The sequence below is a fragment of the Drosophila ananassae genome, assembly GCF_017639315.1.
Source record: "Drosophila ananassae strain 14024-0371.13 chromosome 4 unlocalized genomic scaffold, ASM1763931v2 tig00000061, whole genome shotgun sequence".
In the NCBI taxonomy this organism is placed as follows: Eukaryota; Metazoa; Arthropoda; class Insecta; order Diptera; family Drosophilidae; genus Drosophila; species Drosophila ananassae.
The window spans coordinates 3,219,801-3,243,463 of record NW_025319038.1 but is presented as its reverse complement, the minus strand read 5'-3'; the positions used below and the strand labels follow the sequence as shown (position 1 = coordinate 3,243,463).

Below are 23,663 nucleotides of genomic sequence, written 5' to 3'. Positions count from 1 at the left end.
CAAACAGCACCAAATAGAGTCCGGCGGAAAGCCCTTGTAGAAGCCCTAAGCTCCCAGGAGGAGTAAATAAGGAAAAAAAAAAAAAAAAAAATTCCAGCCTCGACCGGACGAATGCGGCGTAAACACTAAGCTTCGCGTACGGGCTCTTGAATTGGTCTGTGTGCCGCTTCACAAAACCCAACATGGCATACGCCTTAGGCATTATAAAGTCTAAATGGCTGGAAATTTTTAAATTTGAGTCAAAAAGGACGCCAAGATCAACCACCTCCTCTTTGAGCTGCAGGTCATGGTTGCCAATTGCATAGGAAGTACATAAGTCTAGCGCCCTCTTACTGTAACGAATGAAATGACATTTAGCTAAATTTAGAGAAAGGAGATTGAGGGCGCACCAAGAAGAGACTCGGCGCAAATCATCCTGCAGTAGATAGCTATCCCTAATGCAGCGGGAGGCCAGATGAGGCAATAAAGGGACTCGAGGTGGCATCACCAATGGGAACGTGGCATGGTCGGTCTGCCAAATAAGACTCCAACCAACTTAACATGGAGGAGTGAACACCTAATCTGAACAATCTAGCTTTATCAAAGGCTTTAGAGAAGTCCGTATAAACGGCATCGACCTGACATCGGCGTTCAAAGGCTTCCAGGCAATGCTTAGAGAAAACCACTAAGTTGGTTGTGGTGGATCGCCCAGGCAGGAATCCATGTTGATTGTGAGAAATAAAGTTACGAATCAAAAAAGTTAGCTTTTTGGTGACAATACGCTCAAGTAACTTGGCAATATTACATATCTTGGCGATAGGCCTATAGTTAGTGACGTCTGCCCTGCTGCCACCTTTATGAATGGGCGAGATCGAGGTTATTTTCCATCGAGAAGCAAACTTACCCGATGATAATGATAAAGAGAAAAGAAGTTGCAGAGGTGTAGTTAAGGATGCAATACCCTTCTTAATGAAGAATGGGGAGATACCATCTAAATCAGGTGTATGCGACTCATTAAAATGACTAGAGGCCTCAACAATGACACAATCTAGAATGTCCAAGCATCCAACCTCAAGAAGAGGGAAAATTTTTTGAAGTACCTCCCGCTCATCCCAAGAGACCTTCGGCTCAAGGTTTGAGGCAAAATATTTCGCAAAAAGCTCAGAAATGCCCTTATCGGAGTTAGCTGCCAAACCACCTTAAGACATGGCAGAAGGTATATCAGAGGATGATTTTTTCCCATTCACAAACCGCCAAAACGCTTTAGGGTTGGATATGAGGCTCGCTTCAACATCAGTAATATACTGGTTGTATAGAAATTTATTGAGGAACTCAAACTCCCGCTTATATTGCCGGTACAACTCACCAGCCATTAGTTCCCCTGTCTTTAGAAATCGCTTATAAAATGTATCCCTTCTATTCTTTTAGTTTTTTAGACCCTCAGTATACCAAGGCAGCTTGAACGACCTTCGAACCCTAACGGAGGCATTATTGTCGATAATATTGAAAAGAGCAATCAAAAACTTGGTATAACAATCATCAATCGTGCCATCCGAAAAAAGGGAAACCCAATCAAAACTTACAATAGCGTTATTAATAAGTGAAAGGTTAGATTCATTAAAGTGATAATAAGAAATTGGTGAGGGGGAAGGCAGAAAACTATAAAATTCAAATGTCCGTCAAATTAGCGTCGCCTAGTTAGCGTCGAAGTGGAACGGTGGAATCGGAACACAGCAACGAATTTTTTTATTTTCAATTATTTTACTGTTTAGCCACTAAATTGATTGAAATAAAGCTTAGAATTGTAAAGAATTGAATAATTTATAGTTTTTTCTTACTTTGGGCGGGATCCTCAACTTTAAAATACCATTAAAATACATTTGAAAAATTGGCCCCACACTGTTTTGGGTCCTAGCTCAGAAATAAGAGGAGGCCCCAAAAAGCCCGATATTGCAGCTAATAGGTCAAAATATTGAGGGTAATTCCTGAAAGTTTCATAAAAATCGCTCCCTACGTTTTGGAGAAAATCGGATAAAAGTGGGCCAATCTCGTTGACGGCCCATACAAAAATGACCACCAAAAATTGTTTTTAATATTCTGAAGCTCTAAGAGGAGGCCCCCATATGCACGGTAGTTGAGTCGATGTATCACCTTTTCTAGTATATCTGAAGCAAAAATCATACAAATCGCTCCCTACAATTTTGAGAAAATCGATTTTTAGTTCCCCATTGATTTTAATTGATAAGGTATAATAGTCTTTAATAAGACTATTTGCATTAAAATCGGTCCCTACGATTTGACGCAATTTATCTTTAAAAATTTCTGAATTTTCTTTACCAATACTGGACCTTGTTCCAAACACAAATCGCGCCAATGTTAAATTTGAATGGCCCCACATGCTTTCTTTATGGATGATGCCCCATTTTGCACGGTATACCATTGTAAAGCTAATTTTTTTCTGAATCGAATGAGATTATTTCTATCAGAATCGCTCCCTACGATTCGATGGAATCAAGTCTTGAAAATTTCTGAACCTATTTTACCAATACTGGCCCCATAACCGCTTCACATGTTTTGATGCTGGCTAACATGGCGGCAGCCATGATCGAATTTGAATTTCCCCATTATCTCCCCTTATAGAGGATGCCCCATTTTGCACGGTATATCACGAGAAAGCTAATTTTTTGCTTAATCGAATACCGGTAGTTCCATTCAAATCGCTCCCTACGATTCGATGGAATCAAGTCTTGAAATTTTCGGAACCCAATTGACCAATACTGGCCCCACAACCGCTTCACATGTTTTGATGCTGGCCAACATGGCGGCAGCCATGATCGAATTTGAATTTCCCCATTATCTCCCCTTATAGAGGATGCCCCATTTTGCACGGTATATCACGAGAAAGCTAATTTTTTGCTTAATCGAATACCGGTAGTTCCATTCAAATCGCTCCCTACGATTCGATGGAATCAAGTCTTGAAATTTTCGGAACCCAATTGACCAATACTGGCCCCACAACCGCTTCACATGTTTTGATGCTGGCCAACATGGCGGCAGCCATGATCGAATTTGAATTTCCCCATTATCTCCCCTTATAGAGGATGCCCCATTTTGCACGGTATATCACGAGAAAGCTAATTTTTTGCTTAATCGAATACCGGTAGTTCCATTCAAATCGCTCCCTACGATTCGATGGAATTAAGTTGGGCCCGGAACCCTGCATCGCCAGAAGGAACAGCAGCAGGACAAGCAGAAGCAGGACCAGCAGCAGTTGAACTCGCAGCAGAAGATGGTGCCGAACTTGCCGGTGCAGAAAACGCCTGATTGGATTGGAAACGCCTGATCAATAAAATATATGTTACCAAGAAAATAAATTAAAAATAAAATGAAATAAAAATAAAAAAAAAAATTCAAATGAATAATTTACATTTTATTTTTATGTGTTATTTTTTAGGTGTTATTTTATTATTCTTGTTTCTTCAGCCATCCAGAATAGCCAGCAGCCTGTTGGGATTGGAGAGGAATGCGGGCGTGTCGACAGTCACATAGATATGCAGAGCCGGCATAATGTCGATGAAGTAGTCGATGCCGTCCTTCTTGAATACCTGGTAGATCAGTTCCAGCATCTGCCACGTCTCGGGCGAGATGGACTTGGCCGTCAAAATTTAAAATATAGACCTTCATTGAGGAGGACGTCGGGATGCTTCTCCATCACACTGAGCAGAGTCTCGATGGTGTTGAGCAGACTCATGGCGGTGATGGCCTTCTCGTCGGATCCCTCCTCGGGCTCCAGCACCTGGCTGAAGGTGGTTGCCAAGTGCTGGCAAATCTCGGTGGCCACCGGCAACAGTTGCTCCGTTAAGGTGCACACGATCTTTTGCATCACGTTGGTCAGATCTTCGTTCTCGGTTTCACGGTTAACCAATAATGGTGAGCAACTCCTTGGTGATGTTCTTAATCTGACCCTCAACGGATTGGGTCGCCTCGTCCTGGGATGAGAGGAACATCTGCAGGCCAATGATCGCCTCCACTTTAAAGGGCAGTTCCTTGTCCGTTAGCAGGGCGTTCGTGGTCAGCCGCATGACCTCCGCCAGGTCCTGGGGATTCTTTATCTGCACTTCGCAGAAATAGTGCAGAACCCAACATGCACGCGCTCGCATATTGCCGGCGGGATTCTGGAACTCCGGGAAAAGTATGTGGTTAGCATAGATACCACTTGGTCCCGGTATTGAGCCTTCTTCAGCAGGACATCCGCTAATGTTCCAATCATGTGCGGAGCACCATCCTTTTGCTTGTAGTCCGCATTCGGCGACGTGATGACCTGCATAATTGTGCTCATGGCCTTGCGTTTCTTGCACATGGAATGCAGCATGAATTGGGCAGCCATAACTGGCGTGGCATAGTCCTCAAATATATCTGAAAATTAGGGAATTAAGTAGGTTCTTTTGTTTCAACAGATTCCTATTATTTACCAAACTTCAGGCGGACATACTCGTCCCTTCTCCCGCAGGTCCTAATCGGAGTCGGTGAATGACATGATGGGGAATATCGCATCCTGAATAATAGTGGCAGTTATTGTGCGGCTTGATTAGCTTCCAGGTATAGGCCTGGCTTACACTATAAAGTGTAATAACATAAATAATATTATTATTAGGGATTAGGGATAAAGTGGCAGGTACTTACGCATTCTTCAGATAGTTGAGCACATTCGTGAGGACACGCGGCGCGACATAGATACGATTCCAGTACTGGTCGAGGATCTTGAGAAACAACCTCAGGACACCTTAGCTGAACGTTGGCGAGCACTCAGCGAATTTTAGGTAATTTTCACTAACTACGTTGCTGAGACTTCCATACCTAAAAAAGAAAAACAGAAAAATTAATGTTTTCGGCAAACAATTTGTGATTCTTTGGGAAACTTACCATTCGAACATGCAAACCATGAAGTGGAGAGCCCACTTCTTGGTCTTCCAGTAGGCGAATTTGGTGTGCTCATCATCGTCCAAATGGGAGCTATCGGACACATCCCAATCCCATTGGGGGTGAGGCAGGCTGTACTGCGTAAGGGCGAAGAAGATCTTAAGGATGTGCTTCTGGAGCAGCACCGACTGCTCGGTCAGGAGGCGCACCAACATCGGCAGCAAGAGCTTCATGGCCTCGTTCATGGGCGTTTGCTTCTCGCTCCGCTTGTACTCGTAGGTCTTCACCGGCTGGTACATGTTCATCAGGGCGCCACTCCAGCCGTTGACATCATGATTCTGCAGATAGATAGCTGATGTTGTCCACCACCTGGGGTCATAGTCCCGGAAAGTCCCCCTTGATCATGTGATTCAAGAGTTTACAAGAGTTTAATTCTAAAATGAAAGTCACATTAGATGAAGTCGAAGTGAAATCTACTAATCTTACCTGACGAAGCCAACCACACGGCAATGTTGTGGAAGGGAGTAATAATGGTCCTCATTCTCCTCCGCTCCGTCGGGACTGGCTCCTTTCGAGATGGCCGTAGCACTGACCTTAAGCCGTAGTCCCGTGGCACAGATTTCCAAAGAGCCCAAGCTGAGTTTCTATAAGATTACGATGATTATGATATGAGTTATTTCAAAATTCCATGTGTAGTACCCACCTTATTGGCCCACTCCGACAGATACAGCTGACGCAGTGGCTCCTGCAAACTCGTCACTTGCAGGCTCGTCACTTTGTCTGTAGTGATGCGGTAGTGATCCCAGGCAAGTGACATCGAAGCTACAAATGGCGTCCTTGGCCACGGCCGTGAAGAGTTGCTCGATCTGGGCCTGCACAATGTTGCTGATCCGCAAGCCACGTCCCCTTGAGCGCCCACTGTAGTGGGATGAAGAATAGTTCGAATCACTGCTACCAATGTGGGATTCCGAGTTGCCGGAGCGCTAAGAGCCAGAGAATTCAGCCCAACTGGAGGGTGATCCTATGCGCATCAGCTTCTTTTGCCTGCCACATATAATAAATATTTTAAAATCATTTACAAGTGAATACAAAACACCTTACCTAAAATCAGCAGCTGCTGAGATGCGCGATCCTCGGTTGCGTCGGTTGCTGGCACCTTGAGCTAGTGCTGCCTCCTATCTGGAGGCGTACAGTAGAATCAGTTGCTTAAGGTCACTGCTTACTGAAGCTGCTTCATTTGCCAACGCCTTGTGTTTCACCATCACGGACAGAATACGAGTCAGTACTGGTGGTTCGCACAGATCAATTTCCTGGAACTCTAGTAGCTGAGCCAACTCCAAGGCGCCCAGCTTAAGGGTGCGGTGAGGCATCGCTGACATGACGGGTGGTGGTTCGATTTGCGTCAGAGATCGAGGATCCGAGGATCAGCGACTGAATGTTGGCGTTTTACTCCACGGTATCGTTATGCAGGATAACCCGCTCCATCTATGCCTGGAACTCTGTGATCTTCTGTTTCAGCAGCGGGGCTAGATGGTAGAAGGTAAAGCTGGAAAATTAGTAGAGAAATAAGAATCAACTGTTCTGAGAACACCTACATATGTATAACGAATAGAGAAATTTGTACATGCTTGAAATATACATATGTACATGCTTGTGGAATGGCGCCCATTCAGTGTTGAAAATAGGCCAACACATGTGGCTGTTGAGCTTTTACAACATTGTGCTGTTAAGCACCTGTTAAGCATGTACAAATTTGAATACTTAATTCCATCGAATCGTAGGGAGCGATTTGAATGAAACTACCGGTATTCGATTAAGCAAAAAATTAGCTTTCTCGTGATATACCGTGCAAAATGGGGCATCCTCTATAAGGGGAGATAATGGGGAAATTCAAATTTGATCATGGCTGCCGCCATGTTAGCCAGCATCAAAACATGTGAAGCGGTTATGGGGCCAGTATTGGTAAAATAGGTTCAGAAATTTTCAAGACTTGATTCCATCGAATCGTAGGGAGCGATTCTGATAGAAATAATCTCATTCGATTCAGAAAAAAATTAGCTTTACAATGGTATACCGTGCAAAATGGGGCATCATCCATAAAGAAAGCATGTGGGGCCATTCAAATTTAACATTGGCGCGATTTGTGTTTGGAACAAGGTCCAGTATTGGTAAAGAAAATTCAGAAATTTTTAAAGATAAATTGCGTCAAATCGTAGGGACCGATTTTAATGCAAATAGTCTTATTAAATTATATGAAAAATTAGCTTTGCAACGGCATACCGTGCATAATGGGGCATCCTCTGTAAAGGACTCAATAAGCATATTCATGCCCAACAAAGGCGGTCTGTAGATTTGGAACTAGTGGAACGAACTTGTTCGTGGACTGGTTCCGGTTCACGAGTTGGCGCCTCCCTTATCAATTAAAATCAATGGGGAACTATAAATCGATTTTCTCAAAATTGTAGGGAGCGATTTGAATGATTTTTGCTCCAGATATACTAGAAAAGGTGATACATCGACTCAACTACCGTGCATATGGGGGCCTCCTCTTGGAGCTTCAGAATATTAAAAACAATTTTTGGTGGTCATTTTTGAATGGGCCGTCAACGAGATTGGCCCACTTTTATCCGATTTTCTCCAAAACGTAGGGAGCGATTTTTATGAAACTTTCAGGAATTACCCTCAATATTTTGACCTATTAGCTGCAATATCGGGCTTTTTGGGGCCTCCTCTTATTTCTGAGCTAGGACCCAAAACAGTGTGGGGCCAATTTTTCAAATGTATTTTAATGGTATTTTAAAGTTGAGGATCCCGCCCAAAGTAAGAAAAAACTATAAATTATTCAATTCTTTACAATTCTAAGCTTTATTTCAATCAATTTAGTGGCTAAACAGTAAAATAATTGAAAATAAAAAAATTCGTTGCTGTGTTCCGATTCCACCGTTCCACTTCGACGCTAACTAGGCGACGCTATTTTGACGGACATAGTATTTTCACTCAAGTCACTTAGAGTATTTTCGCTGTAACTGGTAATTTTCACAGACCTAAATCACGGGTTCGAGAAAATTGCCGAAAATAGCTGAAGTTTATTTTAAAGTAGCTAGATTTATAGCTAGTAGCAATATCTTAATTTTTCTAGCATTCGGCCTATCAAAATGGCTAGAACTAGCCATAAAATTGCTAAACTGGCAGCACTGATTTTGTGGCGTCAAACTATCCAAAAACCATCTATGTGTCAAACGGCGTATACAGGAAGGTAAGTGGTGACCACGGTTGCCATTCCAAAAAAAATTTTTTGTACCAAAATTTTGAAAAAATGTACCAATTTGAGCAAAAATGTACCACAAATTTTTCTCGGTATTTTTTAAAACTAAAATTTCTTAACGTTTTTTTAAAATGATCTTTTATTATTTCACGTTTCATTTTTTTCTTCAAATTACAGTAGTAGTATAGTATTTAGCGTATAAAAAAAAACAGAACTTTCCTTAAACAATAATAAATTACATTTAAACTTAGTTCATTTTTAAAAATGAACAGTCTTTTGGAGACCAAACATAGTGAAGTAACATATATATTTGTCAAATTCAAGTTCTCGAAAGATTTTATGTACATATTTCACAATTTATAACTATTTACGTAGTGATGGACCTTACGTTGGCGCATACATATTTTCTCAATTTGAGACGGAACATCGCAAATCGACTGCATGCGATATTTTTCAGTGTTAGTAATGGTTCCATTTCTAACTGATACAAAATTTGTGCTTGGTGGAACAGAGCCATTTGTTAAAATAATATGTGTGAACATAAAATTTTTTGAAAAAAAAACTAGACCAGGCATATTGAAAATGTACCAAAATGAATAAAAGTGATCCAATGTACCAACGCATACAAAATTTACCAGTTTTGGTACATTTGTACCAAAAATGGCAACCGTGCATATAAGTGTCAAATGTAGAATTTAGAAAATTTACTAGCGCCATCTACATATCAAATATGTGCAATCTATTTGTGTTCTTTGTTTTACAGGCAATTTGCCTGTTAAAATATCGTTAAGAAATTAAACTTGACAGGATCATGTAGAAAACACGTTTCGAGTAAAAGGATCTGTTAAAGAGTGTTGGCGCTGTCAATAGAAGAATACATCTATAAATAAAACTAGACACGATCACTTGCTCCAAGTAGAAATATCTTTAATAGAATGAAGCTTGTAAGTATGTCGTCTTTAAATATTTTGCCTAATTTATACCTCTCCTCTTTTTCCCCCGATTTTACGCCTCTTGCCTAATTCTCTATCAATTCAATTGATCACTTGCGCAGCCTATAAACAAATTACGTTTGTGAAAAAATAAAGGAAATTGAATAAGAAAAACTAATTATTTAAAAAATATATCTATATATATATAAAAATATATATACCAACTCGTTATGATCATTTGTGTAATCTATGTATCATTTAGGTTCGTGAAAAAATAAATGAAAAGGTTACGAAAAAATAATTATGAAAGAAGAATATGTTATTGCATCATTTAAAATGATTTTTCAATCCAAGTCTATTGTAAAATATTAAAAAATATTTTAGACTTATACACATGTTAAGTTATTAATATTTTTTAATAGCGGTAAAATAAATAGACGATTCCACGGTTCAATTTCAATGTTTTTATTTGAGGGTTCAATCTAACCAACAAACACGCAGCCGCTCAAATCAGTGCCAAAGTACAAGTAAAATGAAAGCTTAGCAATAGAAACTCAGAACAATGAATTTGTTTATCATTTCGTTGGAAAGGGGCGAGGCGGGGAACGCACAAAAATGCAAGATGAGCTAGTGTGCAGCAGCTCTAAAAAAAAGCGCTGCTATAAAAAAATATCAGTAAAGCGCATGCGAACGGGGGATGAATAAGCAATACAAAACTGCTGATAAATCCGCCGCTGCTCCTCAGTTTTAGATTAAATAAATTATTTTAAATAGCTTCGCCTTTGGCTGCTTGGTTCAACATCCTCCCCTCATTAAAGGTTGGATCTTCAACAGTATTCTTGAGAGGCAGCAGACACAACCTTGACACCGCACTCTTAGTCGTTCCAACCGCTGTCTTAAGTATGGCTATACTCCGTCACGCCCAGGAACCAGCTCCAGTATCCTGGCCAGAGGGCACTTCATTGGGGGTAGATTTTTATCCTTCACCTGGACTATGTCACCAACAGGAATTACAGGGCCAGGGGTGCGCCATTTGGAACACTGCTGCAACAGCGTAAGATACTCCTCCTTCCAACACGCCCAAAAAACTTGCTGCAAGAAGGAGACTCTTTGCTACCCATCCAGACGGTTGAAGTTTAGGGCAGTAAGGTCCGGATCGATGAACGTGGAGGGCGGCCCACCATTTAGAAAATGACCCGGATTTAGCACATCTAAGTCCGGCATAACAAAGTCCTCAATTCCTCGAAGCCAAGAATTGCCGGACCAACTGCCCGATGTAGGTGGTGTTTCGCCGTCTTTACTGCTGCATCCCACAGACCGCCAAAATGGGGAGAGCGTGGAGGAATAAACCGTCACTCGATAGACTCCGACAGGCAAAAATCGTGCAGAGAAGTCGGGTGATCCTGGCTGAGGAAACTTCGCTTTAACTCGATAAGCTCATTTTTGGCACCCACAAAATTGGTGGCACTATCCGACCATATCTGTCTGGGTTTACGTCGCGTACAAATAAACCGTTGGAAAGCGCTCAGAAACGAAGCTGTGGAAAGGTCTTTGACTAACTTCAAATTGACTGCCTTCGTACTGAAGCAGATGGATGCGTTCACATAAAATTTGATAAGGCCTTTATTCCGAGTCTCTGCCTTGTAGAAAAGTGGTTCGCAAAAAACACCTGTTACATTAAAACTTTGGAATCCTGCAACTCTCTCGGTCGGAAGATCAGCCATGACATGCTTCAGAAGACTAGAGGCTTAGCGCGAAACCAGCGTATGCATTCGTATAAAACCCTTGAAACGGTCTTCCTCTCCCCAATGGGTCAGTATTGAGAACGGATTTTCGCAATTAGTTCCCGAGGGCCAGAGTGAAGGTTCTTCTCATGAAAGTGAGTCACTATAGCCGAAGTGACGGGATGGCCTCTGGGAAGAATGATCGGATGACGTCCATCAAAATCCAGCGCAGAGTTCCGCAATCGCCCGTCAACACGAAGCAAACCAGCATCATCCACAAAAGGAGCAAGTGAGGCAAGTGGGCTTGAGGGCGGAACCAATCTGCGCGATTTTAGTAAGCTGATCTCTTCCTTAAACTCGGTAAGCTGGACGACGCGCAACAGCATATGGGTTCCTCCATGGAAACTCTGGACAGAAAACCCTTCATGACGGATGCGGTGGAAAAATTTGTAAATGTGGGCGAACAGAGAGTGTAGGGCGGGATACGAGTTGGCAAAGGATCGGCAACCCAGGATAGGGCAACCCAGGAGTCACACCAACAATAATAATCTCCTTTATATGTCCAAGATCAGTAACTTCAGCCATCAGTCTTGCTAGTAACTCAGCTCCAGATAGTTCAAGATTTAAGTCACGGTGTCGAGCTTAAAAACCTTCACGACCTTACGGTAGAAGTTAGGATCAGCTGGAACCACATTGGCGGAAACCTTCCAGTTGGACACATCTATGTTCAGGCGAGGTTGACGCTCTAGGATGAGAGACGCCACAACTGCTTCAATGTACATAGAATACGTGGACTTCAGGCAAACGTTAACCGAGCATTTGGATGAAGCTGAAATTGGCTGGCCAGCCGTGATGTGATAAGATGAACTTGTGAGCCGGAGTCAAGAAGCACTCGGCAAGGAAGAAAAGCTCCTGATCGGCCACGGACAAAAATGTTGGCGGTGGGCAAGAACACTACTTCAGCGCAGCGATCCTGGGTAAAAAGAGTATTAGCAGGAGGAGCCTGAGAGGTCGCAACCACAGCTTCATTGGCCGGAAGCGAGAACGGAAGTGGCGCTAGATGATTGCTCGCAAGGATGCAATAGAGCATGATGTCGGCGATTGCATGTTGGTCAGCGGGAGGATGAGCATCCGCGGGCTAAGTGCTCAGAGTTGAGGCAAACAAAGCAGAGGGCAAGATGCCTTAACTGACAAGGCGAGGAACCTTGGGAAAAAAGGCACAGCGTGTGCCAGGGTGCCGCACAGGGCATATGAAGGAGGCGGAGCATTCAGGAGCATGCACGATCGGTTATTAAATGGTCTACGTCGGCCCGTCTGATTCGCTGGCAAATGCGGAGCTAAGGCCAAATTCACCTTCTCAAGGGTGCGGCACCTTTGTTCCAGGAACTGAGCCATAGATTCTCAAGTTGGTAGGCTATCATCACTGCTTCCTGCCAGAGGGTCTTCCCACTTGGCCTTTGTGGCAGGATCCAGCTTTTGGAAGATGATCTGAATAAGGAGGCTCCCTTGAATTTCGACCGACGTCCCGGAACTCATAAGGGCCCGCATGACCATGGAATCGGTCGGATAACTGCCGAAGAGTAGCAACGGATCCCGGCTCAACCACTCTTAGCTGCAGGATCTCATTGATGTGAGCCTGGAAGATTAATTGTCGGTTACTAAATCGGTTGCGCAAAAGGTCATGGGCAACATCATAGTTAGTGTTGGTAATTTCCAGCGCCCTTACAGTCTCCATCCAAAAGCGTAGAGTGCACAACAACTCTCATGGAACTTTTGGCAACCTCCACCTGGATGTCAACGTGCACGTCCGTAGCCAGCTAAGAAAACCGCCAATATAAATCGCCTCTCACGACTTGACGCAGCAGATCTAGTAGCATCAGCTCCCGATTCCATTGTGTAATTAAATTAAGATGCAACTTTGTGACAACAAAACCAACGGCGTGGCACTTTTAATGCTAATCAGTGATCACAATAATCAAACGGGATGAAATCACGTCGGGGTCACCAAAATGTTAAGCTATTAATGTTGTTTAATGGCAGCCAAATAAATAGACGATTCCACGGTTCAATTTCAATGTTTTTATTTGAGGGTTCAATTTTAATGCTAATCAGTGATCACAATAATCAAACGGGATGAAATCACGTCGGGGTCACCAAAATGTTAAGCTATTAATGTTGTTTAATGGCAGCCAAATAAATAGACGATTCCACGGTTCAATTTCAATGTTTTTATTTGAGGGTTCAATCTAACCAACAAACACGCAGCCGCTCAAATCAGTGCCAAAGTACAAGTAAAATGAAAGCTTAGCAATAGAAACTCAGAACAATGCATTTGTTTATCATTTCGTTGGAAAGGGGCGAGGCGGGGAACGCACAAAAATGCAAGATGAGCTAGTGTGCAGCAGCTCTAAAAAAAAGCGCATGCGCTACAAATATCAGTAAAGCCCATGCGAACGGGGGATGAATAAGCAAAACAAAACTGCTGATAAATCCGCCGCTGCTCCTCAGTTTTAGATTAAATAAATTATTTTAAATAGCTTCGCCATTGGCTGCTTGTCTCAACAACACATAAATTGAATTTCCGATATTAAATTTTACAAGTATAAAAGGAAAAAATTATCCCTTGGTAGTGAAAATTCTTTTAAACCTGAAGGGTCAAATAAAAATTTTTCGAAATTTTTTTCATTTGTTTCATTTGCAATCAATTTTTAAATTTAAATCTGAAAACGAAAGAACCGAGGCAATTTAAAAAAAGTATAATAAATAAAAATGAGTCAATTCAGCATCAAGTCTCGGGTTTAAAATCCTAGAAAAATATTATGATGTGAAAAATTACCCTTTCACATAATTGTATGACATGATCACACCAACATGGAATTACCCAGCGCCCTCAAATAACGACTTTGAGGATCGTTCCAAATACTCAGAACATTTCAATAAGATATTAAAAACAAGAAAGGAAAGCTAACTTCGGGCGGAGCCGAAGTTGATATACCCTTGCAGTTCAGTCGCTGTCCGCTAGGTGGCGCCACGCATCTTATATTATTAGATATATAGCGGATCGTATATAGTCGGCCGATCCTTATGAAAATTGGCAGATCAGATTGTTTTGCCCAAAATAGAATCTGTACCAAATCACATCTTTCTAACTTAAAAAACAACAAAGTTATGCCAATTTCGATCGTTCTATGACAGCTATAGGATATAGTCGGCCGATCCTTATGAAATTTACATAAGATATATTGGTCAAACATAACATGTGTGGAAAGTCCCAACCCTCTAACTTAAAAAACACCAAAGTTATGTCATTTCCGATCAATCAGTTATATGGCAGCTATAGGATATAGTCGACCGATCCCGGCCGTTCCGACTTACATACTGCCTGCAAAAGAAAGAAGGATGTGTGCAAAGGTTCAACTCGATAGCTCTAAAATTGAGAGACTAGTTTGCGTAGAAACAAACAGACGGACAGACGGACATGCTCATATCGACTCAGGAGGTGATCCTGATCAAGAATATATATACTTTATAGGGTCGGAGATGTCTCCTTCACTGCGTTGCACACTTTTGACCAAAATTATAATACCCTCTGCAAGGGTATAATAACACAGTGCAACAGATTCTGAACTTTTAAAGTAACATAGTAGGAATTGTTTATCTGGTCGAGTATAACACAAAACCGTGTATGAAATATTTTTAACACGGTAAAAATCTTGGTTTATTGTTAAAAAATCGGTTTTCGGAACTTTTTTGCGCTTAAAAATTCCTGAACGCGTTTTTTTTTTAACCAATTTCAAAATTGCCATTGTTTTCCAAAATTTAAGGTTGTAGTTTTTGAAAACAAGGAAAATCACCCCAGGACTTCAAGCACATCAACTCCAGCCTGATCACGGCAAGCGCAGTCCCCTTCTTTGACTGCGATTCCGGGTCCGATTTTTTTAAACAAAAAGAACAACATTTTTTCACAAGATACTGAGATTCTCGCCTTTTATTCGTGTGTATAAGGAAGGAATATGCTGTTATTCTTATACACACTGTTACTCCGGAGCGTTCGGTAGGTTGAATTGACTTTTTTTGGGAAAAGCGTTATAACTTCAACAATTTTCATAATTTTTTAATTAATTTTGTCTCGTTTTATTCAGTATTAATGAGACAACATTGATATGTGTACCGAAAAACTTGCGTCAAAATCCGAAAAACACGAAATACAATTTTGCAATTTTGTACACCTATATAGCATATTTTCGTCACCAAAATTCGTATCGAATATTTTGCGTCTTAAAATTTTTAATTATTAAAAAATATATATATATATTTTTTTTTAAATTTCTTTTGAATGTATTATTTTTGAATGTATTATAAATGCCTCCTGAAGTAGAACACCAACACTTCGTTTCTTATCCTTTATTGGTTTTTGACTAGATCCGCTTCGGATCGCTGCTGGTGTTCGACTGACACCGCTCTCATCCCGCCATCCGTATCAACCCTCATAACTCGCTGAAAGAGCAATGAGAGCGATGAGAGCACAAGAAAGAGAGAGCCAGAACCGACAAAAAGCAACGACACCGACTTACACTAACAACAGTTTACAGTTATGCAATACACTTATAGTTAATATATACATATATACATTATGTAGCAATCCTGCTACAATTCGGCCGTCCTGACATTTAAAGATCCCCTGACCTTGTGATATTTTACAATTTATTCTTACATCTATTTGACTTATATACAATTAGTTATTTATTTACAACAGTTTACATAATATTTGAGCTTTATCTTCGTTTACCTATGCAATGTTTAATGTTCTGACTACTCCAAACACCTGATATGGAATACGTGACAATTGAAAACCTTCAACGTCTTGAATTAAATACCTATCATTTCCTAAAATTTTGTCTTACGAATGGACCCTTATGTTTGGGTATTAACTTTCTTGCAACGCCAACAGTACAATCAAAATTCTTACCCACGATATAGTCACCTACCTTGTATTCTGAATTCACTTTCTTTTTCTCATTGTAATTTCTTTCATTGTTTTCTGCAACTTTGTTCGACACTCTGTTCCTTTTTTCCTAATTTCGTCTAAATTCCTAACATTATCAGTATTATCTAATTCTTCTAACTTTTGCCTTAATTCATCTATAATTTTTCCTTTTTGTGCGATTCCAAATAACATTTTGCTCGGCATTTGCGCAATGCTTGTCTGCTTACATTATCAGTATTATCTAATTCTTCTAACTTTTGCCTTAATTCATCTATAATTTTTCCTTTTTGTGCGATTCCAAATAACATTTTGCTCGGCATTTGCGCAATGCTTGTCTGCTTTGTATCGTTTAACGAAAACTCAAAATCTTCAATAACTGTATCCCAATGAAATCCCTTTTCTGAGTCTGTCAATTTCGCTATCATCGCTCCTATTATTCGATTAATTCTTTCAACCTGACCATTAGCTTGAGGTGACCCTGTTGCTATTTTTACGTGCTTAACATTATAATCTTCGAGAAATTTCTGAAAATCCTCAGATGTAAAAAAACTTCCTCTATCCGAAACGATAAAAGTCTAATAATAACTTCCTTTGTGCTTGTTGTTTTTGTTGCATATAACCTAACATATTTTGTAAACCCGTCTATGACAACAAAAATATGTTTATTTGACCTTCCCTTATCCACTGGCCCGTATTGATCAATATGTATGATCTCGAATGGTACATTCCCTTTTGGAATGCTGTGTAAAAATCCTTTTGCTTTTCCTGACTTTGGTGAAAACGCTACACACCTCAAACAATTATCAATATGTCTAACAATGTCTTTCATATTTGCAAACCAATACGTCCTAACAATTGCATCCATAACCTTATCTCTACCTAAGTGACCTAACTCATTGTGACATTTATACAATATCTTGTCTTCCATTTCTTCTGGAACATAAAACAACAATTTTCCATCATTTGCTTTCCTATAAATTACTCCATTTCTCATCTCAAACATTATGTCATCTTTTTCTAACCTCATTCTAATTTTCTTTAACTTTTCATCTTTCGCTTGACATATAACTAAATTGTCTTCAAGACTCACCGTTTCTCCTACACATATGTTAGTATTCCTACTTAAAGCATCTACATGTTGCATAAGCTTTCCCGACTTATGAACTAACTCAAAGTCATACTCGAGTAACTCTAAAGCCCACCTCGCAATGCGAGGGTTAAGTTCTATTCTGTTTAACGTTAACTTCAATGAATTCCAATCAGTATCAATTCTAAACCTTCGGAACTCAAAGCTCAAAGCTATGATATTTTGCTTCATCTTTCGTTGTAGCTTTCGAAAAATAAAATATATGATACAATTTCTTATCCTCTTTCCTTCGTAATAATATCGCACCAAAACCATGTGCACTTGCGTCTGTATGTAGTTCTACCTCATCCTAATAATAATATAAACTTAGTACCGGTGCTTCTCTGAGCTTCTTTTTTAGCATTTCAAAACAATCTAACTCTTTTTCTTCAAACAAGAATTCGCAATCTTTTTTCAACAAATCATATAATGATTTTGCAATCCTCGAAAAATCCTTTATGAATCTTCTAAAATATGAACACAATCCTAAAAAGCTTCTCCATGCACTTTGTTGGGGACTGGAAAATCTCTGATGGCTTCGATTCCTTTATCATTTGCTTGTATTCCTTTACTCGTCACCAAAAAGCCTAAGTATTGAACACTCGCTTGTAGAAACTCGCATTTATCCTATCTTAGTTCTAATTTGTTTCTTGCTAATCTTTCAAAAACTTCTTTAAGTACACTCAAATGCTCTTCAATTTCTTTACTCGCGATCATAATATCGTCCATGTATATAACCACTTTTCCTTCTCTTATCATGTCTGCAAAAATTTTATTGATAAATCTTTGAAACACCGCCGGTGCGTTTTTTAGGCCCATTGGCATCCGCATGAATTCGAACTTCCCTAGCGGCGTCATAAGTGAAGTATCTTTAATTGATTCATTCTCAACAAACACATGAAAGTATCCATGTTTAAGGTCTAATTTCGAAAATATAGTCTTATTCACTAATGCGTCCAATAAATCATCAATTAAGAGTAATGGATAACTATCTTTAATCATTGTCTTATTAAGCTTCCTGTAATCCACACATAATCGCAAATCACCTGTTTTTTTCTTAACTAACACTATTGGAGATGTGCATATTCTTATTTTCTCGGCCTAATAATTCCCTCTTTTAAGTACTCGGCTAATATGCTCTGTTACTTTTCTCTGCTGCTAAAGAGAAGAACTGCTAAAAGGTTTTGAGTCATTCAACCTCAGCTTTATTTCACACTTAACCTGTGGTTGCTTTGGTCTTTGTTTATTAACATAAAAATTTTCTATAATTTTAATAAATTACTGTCTAACCTTATAATCCACTTGTTCACCAATTTTGTATTCTACAGATTCATCTTCAATATTAATATTCATCAGTTCCTTTTCCACTACATTTATGTCAACTTCCGTTGCTTCTTGTAACCTAACTGCATTTCAAACCTTTTTTTATTACTAACTATTACCTCTTTGCTTATTATCCGACTTTCATCACTAACCTTATTAACATCACTAATTCTTTTCTGTTCAACATCAACATCACTAACTATTTTCTCTTCATCACTAACATCATAACTGTTTTTAACATACTCTAAATTTTCTACCGTAACCAACTTCAAGGTGTCAAGGTTCAGATTTAGATCACATGCTTCCATAAAATCCCTTCCGGGGACTACATCATGACTCATACATTTTTTTTGCCACAACAACTAAATGAAAATGTACTTTATTGAATTTTTTCTTTTTATAACATAATATTCTGCCATAAGTTTCCAAACAACTTTCATTTATTCCATGATATGAACTTAAAACTGGCATTTTACAAAAATTTTCGGGTACTTTAGAAATTACTACATTATTACCCTACATCTATTATTTAGAAATAAAAAATAGTATTATTCCTAAAGTAAATTTCAAAATATCTTACATAATTGTTCTTGACCTCGTTCTTAGTTTTGTTTTTCAGGCACTTCGCCACAAAATGTTCCATTTCGCCACATGCATAGCACGATCCTTTCTCCCGTCTTGGCTGCCTGCACTCCTGCGCCCAATGTCATTTAGCATTGCAATTACAGCAACGCGTGTCCTTGTTGTCCTTCTCGTCCTTGTTCACTGCTGTCTCCTATTTGTCACCATAAGATTTAGGCAACTTCACCTCCCCAAATGCACGTTTGATATGTGCAACATTTTCGATGCACTGAATATGTGCTTGATTACGCAGCCCTTGATTAGGAATTGCTTCTATGATGCGACTTATCATCTCTTCTGCATCTATGTTGATTCTCTGATCAAGCATCATTTTATCGTCCACGTAACTTCAAAAACTTTCACCGGAACTCCATTTACGGTTTTCGAATTGACGCTTTGCCTCTAACTTCGAAACTTTATCCGAAAACATTGAAATTAGCTCAGCGGTTAACTCCTCCAACGGTAGCATGATGAGTTCTGGGTTTTCATGTAGCCACACGTTTGCTTTTCCTTTGATTTTACGAATCATCAACATCTTAATATATTGTCCACTAATTCCATAAATAGTTGCAATATTATTCATTTGCGTAATCCATTTTCGTGCGCAAGTTTCACCCGAAAATTCACTCACAACCTGTGTTGCTATACCCAACGAAATGTCGATACTTGGGTTGTGAAATTCCAATAGCTTCGACTTTGCAACGTTGCCTTTTTTCACCTCTTCACTGGCGCCTGCTTTTGCGCCTCTGCTGCCGGCTTCATTCCTGTCATTGCGTGCATAATTTTCATCTTTGTCTTCTCCCTCGCCGCCGTCGTCGTTGTTGTTTTCGCCGCCGTCTTTGCTGCTGCTCTCTTCTCCATCTTTGCTGTTCTTTTTGCCTCCGTCTTTTCCGCTTCGATCGCCGCCAACTTTACTCTCATTTTTATCGCCATCTTTTCCTTTAGTTTCACCTCCGTGTTTGTAGTTTCCTTCGCCTCCGGCTTTTTCGTTGTCTTTGACTCCTTTTTCGTCGCCATTATCGTTTTCATCTTCGTTGTTCTCTAATTCCAGATCTTCTTCATATTCGTCTTCACCGTTGCCTCCATCGCCGTCTTCGTCTTGATTACTAATTGATTCCAGATAATTTCGCGATTTCGTTGACATTTCATCCAAACGCAATATTAATTCGCGCTTTGTTCCCGTTGTTGGTAGCCGTAACACACTTAACCACTTTTTTAATTGCGCAATTGATGCATTGCTAACGTCCATTTTCCTTTTAATTAATTGTTTTTAATTGTTTTTTTGTCACGAGATCACCCCTTACTTTTGATTTTGTAGGGATATAACAAATGTCCCCTGAAGTAGAACACCAACACTTTGTTTCTTATAACTCCTTTATTGGTTTTTGACTAGATCCGCTTCGGATCGCTGCTGGTGTTCGACTGACTCCGCTCTCATCCCGCGATCCGCATCAACCCTCATAACTCGCTGAAAGAGCAATGAGAGCGATGAGAGCACAAGAGAGAGAGCCAGAACCGACAACAAGCAACGACACCGACTTACACTAACAGTTTACAGTTATGCAATACACTTATAGTTAATATATATATACATTATGTAGCAATCCTGCTACAGAAGTTATAAATTTTTTAATTAACAAAGTTTTTTAATTCTTTAAATTAAGCCTAAGGTATTTCAAAAAATTGTAGAACAATCGTTGCTCATATTTCACATCTCCTCACATCTCCAATTTTTTTCAGGATTGCCAAGAAAAAAATAGTGCAAACAGACAACCAGACAAACTGCCTTCATTTGGAAAAAGCTGTAAAAACCGAATTTCTTGAACACCTTTATCGACCAATCGACCCGTATTAGGAATGCGAACATATAAAATTATTCTATCTAGAGATTAAAAGGTGTCCTCCAGCCCCAATTTAGTGATTAAAAATTTCTTTATTTTCACCCTAATTTGTCCCAAACCAAACGACTTTTGGGAAATTTTTTGGGAAATGACAAAAATTGTCTAATTAAAACAATACCTTTCGATTGGTGTAGAATTCATTCAGATCGGATGCCTACAGAAAATTTTTAAGTTTTCGGCTATATATAGAGTCTCCTTGCGCACGCCAAAGCATGCAGGTCGTCACTTTATGGACTGCCGTCCACAGTGATAGATTGATGAATATTGCAATTTATTAGATTTATTTAGATGTTTTAGATTGTGATAGATTGATGAATATTGCAATTTATTAGATTTATTTAGATGTTTTTGTTCTTAAATTAATGAAAATATAAAAAATGAAAATATAATTCATCCCGAATCCAGTACTTTTGCACTTAAGGACAGAAGTAGCAGTTATAATATTTTGATCGGGCTTTTATGATGCTGAAGTTGTGAACTTTTAGAATATGACGTTTTAATCCATAACGATATTTACACAAATCACAAACGAATGTTTTCATTTCGATATTTATGTTATAAACTGATTTGAAGAATAAACTCGAACTCCTTTTATAGGGTTTTATGAGTGAAAATGTCCAATATTTATATAATATGCATACAAATTAACTAGAATTTTAAGCTATATTTTATATTAATAACATATTATAAACAATTATTTGGGCCAAGATCTTTTGAGTCTTTATAATGTAAACATTCCCACACTCGCATCTAGCACCCTAACGGCAGACCAAGCTTGAGAAATGAAATAAACAAATTCCCCCTATTGAGCCGGCCACGGCAAAAATAACATTAGACTAAACATCCGCTAGAATCACGCCATTGCGGCTCCCCTTTTTAAGCAAATGTATTGATACCCAAATTTTCCATGCTGATCACAGCAATCCCATTCGGGAAATTCTCTTCGGAATTCAATTCGTAAGATACTCCGGGAAGATCCCGAAGCAACAAGGAAAAGAATCAGCTCAAGCCTGGGCAGTCGGAATCTAGCTTAGGTTAAGATACAATGCTTTGTTAGATATAAGATCGGGAACCAAATGAAATTGAATAAAGTTTAAAATATATTTTTTTGAGTTAATAACCAGTCGTGATTATAACTGGCGCCCAACGGCGACCTGAAAAATAAAGGTTTCTATGTAAAAAAAATGTATATTTCACGTACCGGTAATAACTACAATAACTTCAACGCCCAAAGTGGATTTTTTTTTTAAAAATACGACAATCAAATAAAATAAGTCAAGAAAAAAGTGAAATAAAAACAGAACAAAAACAAAAAAATACAAGCTGAATACAATTTTTTTAACCACAAAAAAGTGAAAACTCAAACAAACTCAAAAAAAGTGAAAAAAAATTAAAAAAAAAATATATATTTTTATATACAACCATAAAAAAAAACTTCTACTTCAAACAAACAAAGGAAACTAAAGTGAAGGCCCACAGGAACAAAAAATCCGGTAGAAGACCCCTCACACAACGGAAAAGTATTGTTTAGTTTTATACAAAAATTCCACATCAATGTAAACCCTATTTTACAAACCGACACTATAATGTATTTTTATATATTTTTTTCTATTGTGTTTTTATATATCATTATTTTTCCTTTTTTTTCTCTCTCAAAATAATCCTATATATTTAATATAATATACCAATCTAAATTAAAGTTCGAAAAAAAAAAAATTTTGTCTGCTGTTTTGCTAAAGAGTGATTGATAAATACTGGAAGAATTAATAAACGCTTTAAGAAATTTCAAAATGACAGACTCAAACGGTCCATCTACTAGCCATAGCGCTAATTTAAGCCGACAAACACCTGAACAAACATTAACTTCATACCTAATTGTCCGATTGATAGCGAATAACTTAACACCACTACATGAGGAAATAAAAACTTTACGTTCTCTCTTGGATTCCAAATCCAACTTAGTGACCGAATTCCAAATCGAACAGATTGACGATACCATACCATGCGACGAAACATTAGAGATAGTCAAATCCGTTCCCCAATTCTCTGGAAATCTAGATAATTACGTAGCTTGGCGAGAAGCCGCGGAAACGGCAATGTGACTCTATGTCCGCAAAAGCCGTCGGTACTTTGTAGCCCTAACCATTTTAAGAAACAAGAATAATAAAGCATGGGACCGTTTTAAACTTTGACGCTATTTTGGCTAGACTCGATTTTGTCTTTAGCGACAAGAGGCAAATCCACATAATTGAACAAGAACTAAGACAATTACAAATCTAAGTCAAATTTCCGACAACTATCCTTCAAGTGGTTCAGGGTACTCAGACATTGAACATGATGTCGATGTAAAATCTGATTCAAACGATATAAACACTGCAGCATATAAGAATATGGATAACATCGAAAATATTTTCGGCATAAAAAATTTAGAAAACAATACAAACGAAACCGATACAGAAAACTACATTGAACTAATAATAAGCACAATCAAAAAAGTACATTCAGAAATAAATACAAATTTACCATTCCGGACGGACGTTCGTTGTGAAATAGACACAATTAACGATAAACCGATCTACTCAAGACAGTACCCATACTTACAAGCAGTAAACGAATTTGTTAATCAAGAAATACACCGAATAGTTAATGATGAAATCATTAGACCCAGCAAAAGTCCTTACAACTCACTCGTAATTGGCTCATTATGTCTGCCCGCAAATGCGTGAGAAAGGTCTAGATGGTTACTGGTTTCAACAAGACGGTGCACCATGCCACACTGCAAGCGCAACAATTGCATTTCTGCAACGAAAATTCCCGGGACGTCTGGTGTCAAAAAGAGGCGACATTGATTGGCCACCCAGATCACCTGATTTAAACCCCCCGGA

The 23,663-nt window shown here is 39.1% G+C and overlaps 1 long non-coding RNA gene and 1 pseudogene across 2 annotated transcripts; one reads left to right on the top strand and one right to left on the bottom strand.

Moving 5' to 3' along the window:
• Positions 1-3,397: 3,397 nt before the first annotated feature.
• On the bottom strand, positions 3,398-5,440 carry LOC6506030 (annotated as a pseudogene).
• Positions 5,441-7,884: 2,444 nt separating this feature from the next.
• On the top strand, positions 7,885-22,700 carry LOC123257759. Of its 2 annotated transcripts, none has more exons than XR_006507862.1 (3): positions 7,885-8,155; positions 8,928-9,108; positions 20,618-22,700. It is a non-coding gene; the product is annotated as an uncharacterized LOC123257759 (long non-coding RNA). The 2 variants fall into 2 exon arrangements; XR_006507861.1 differs by lacking the exon at positions 20,618-22,700 and adding an exon at positions 9,219-9,550.
• The last annotated feature ends 963 nt before the right edge of the window (positions 22,701-23,663 follow it).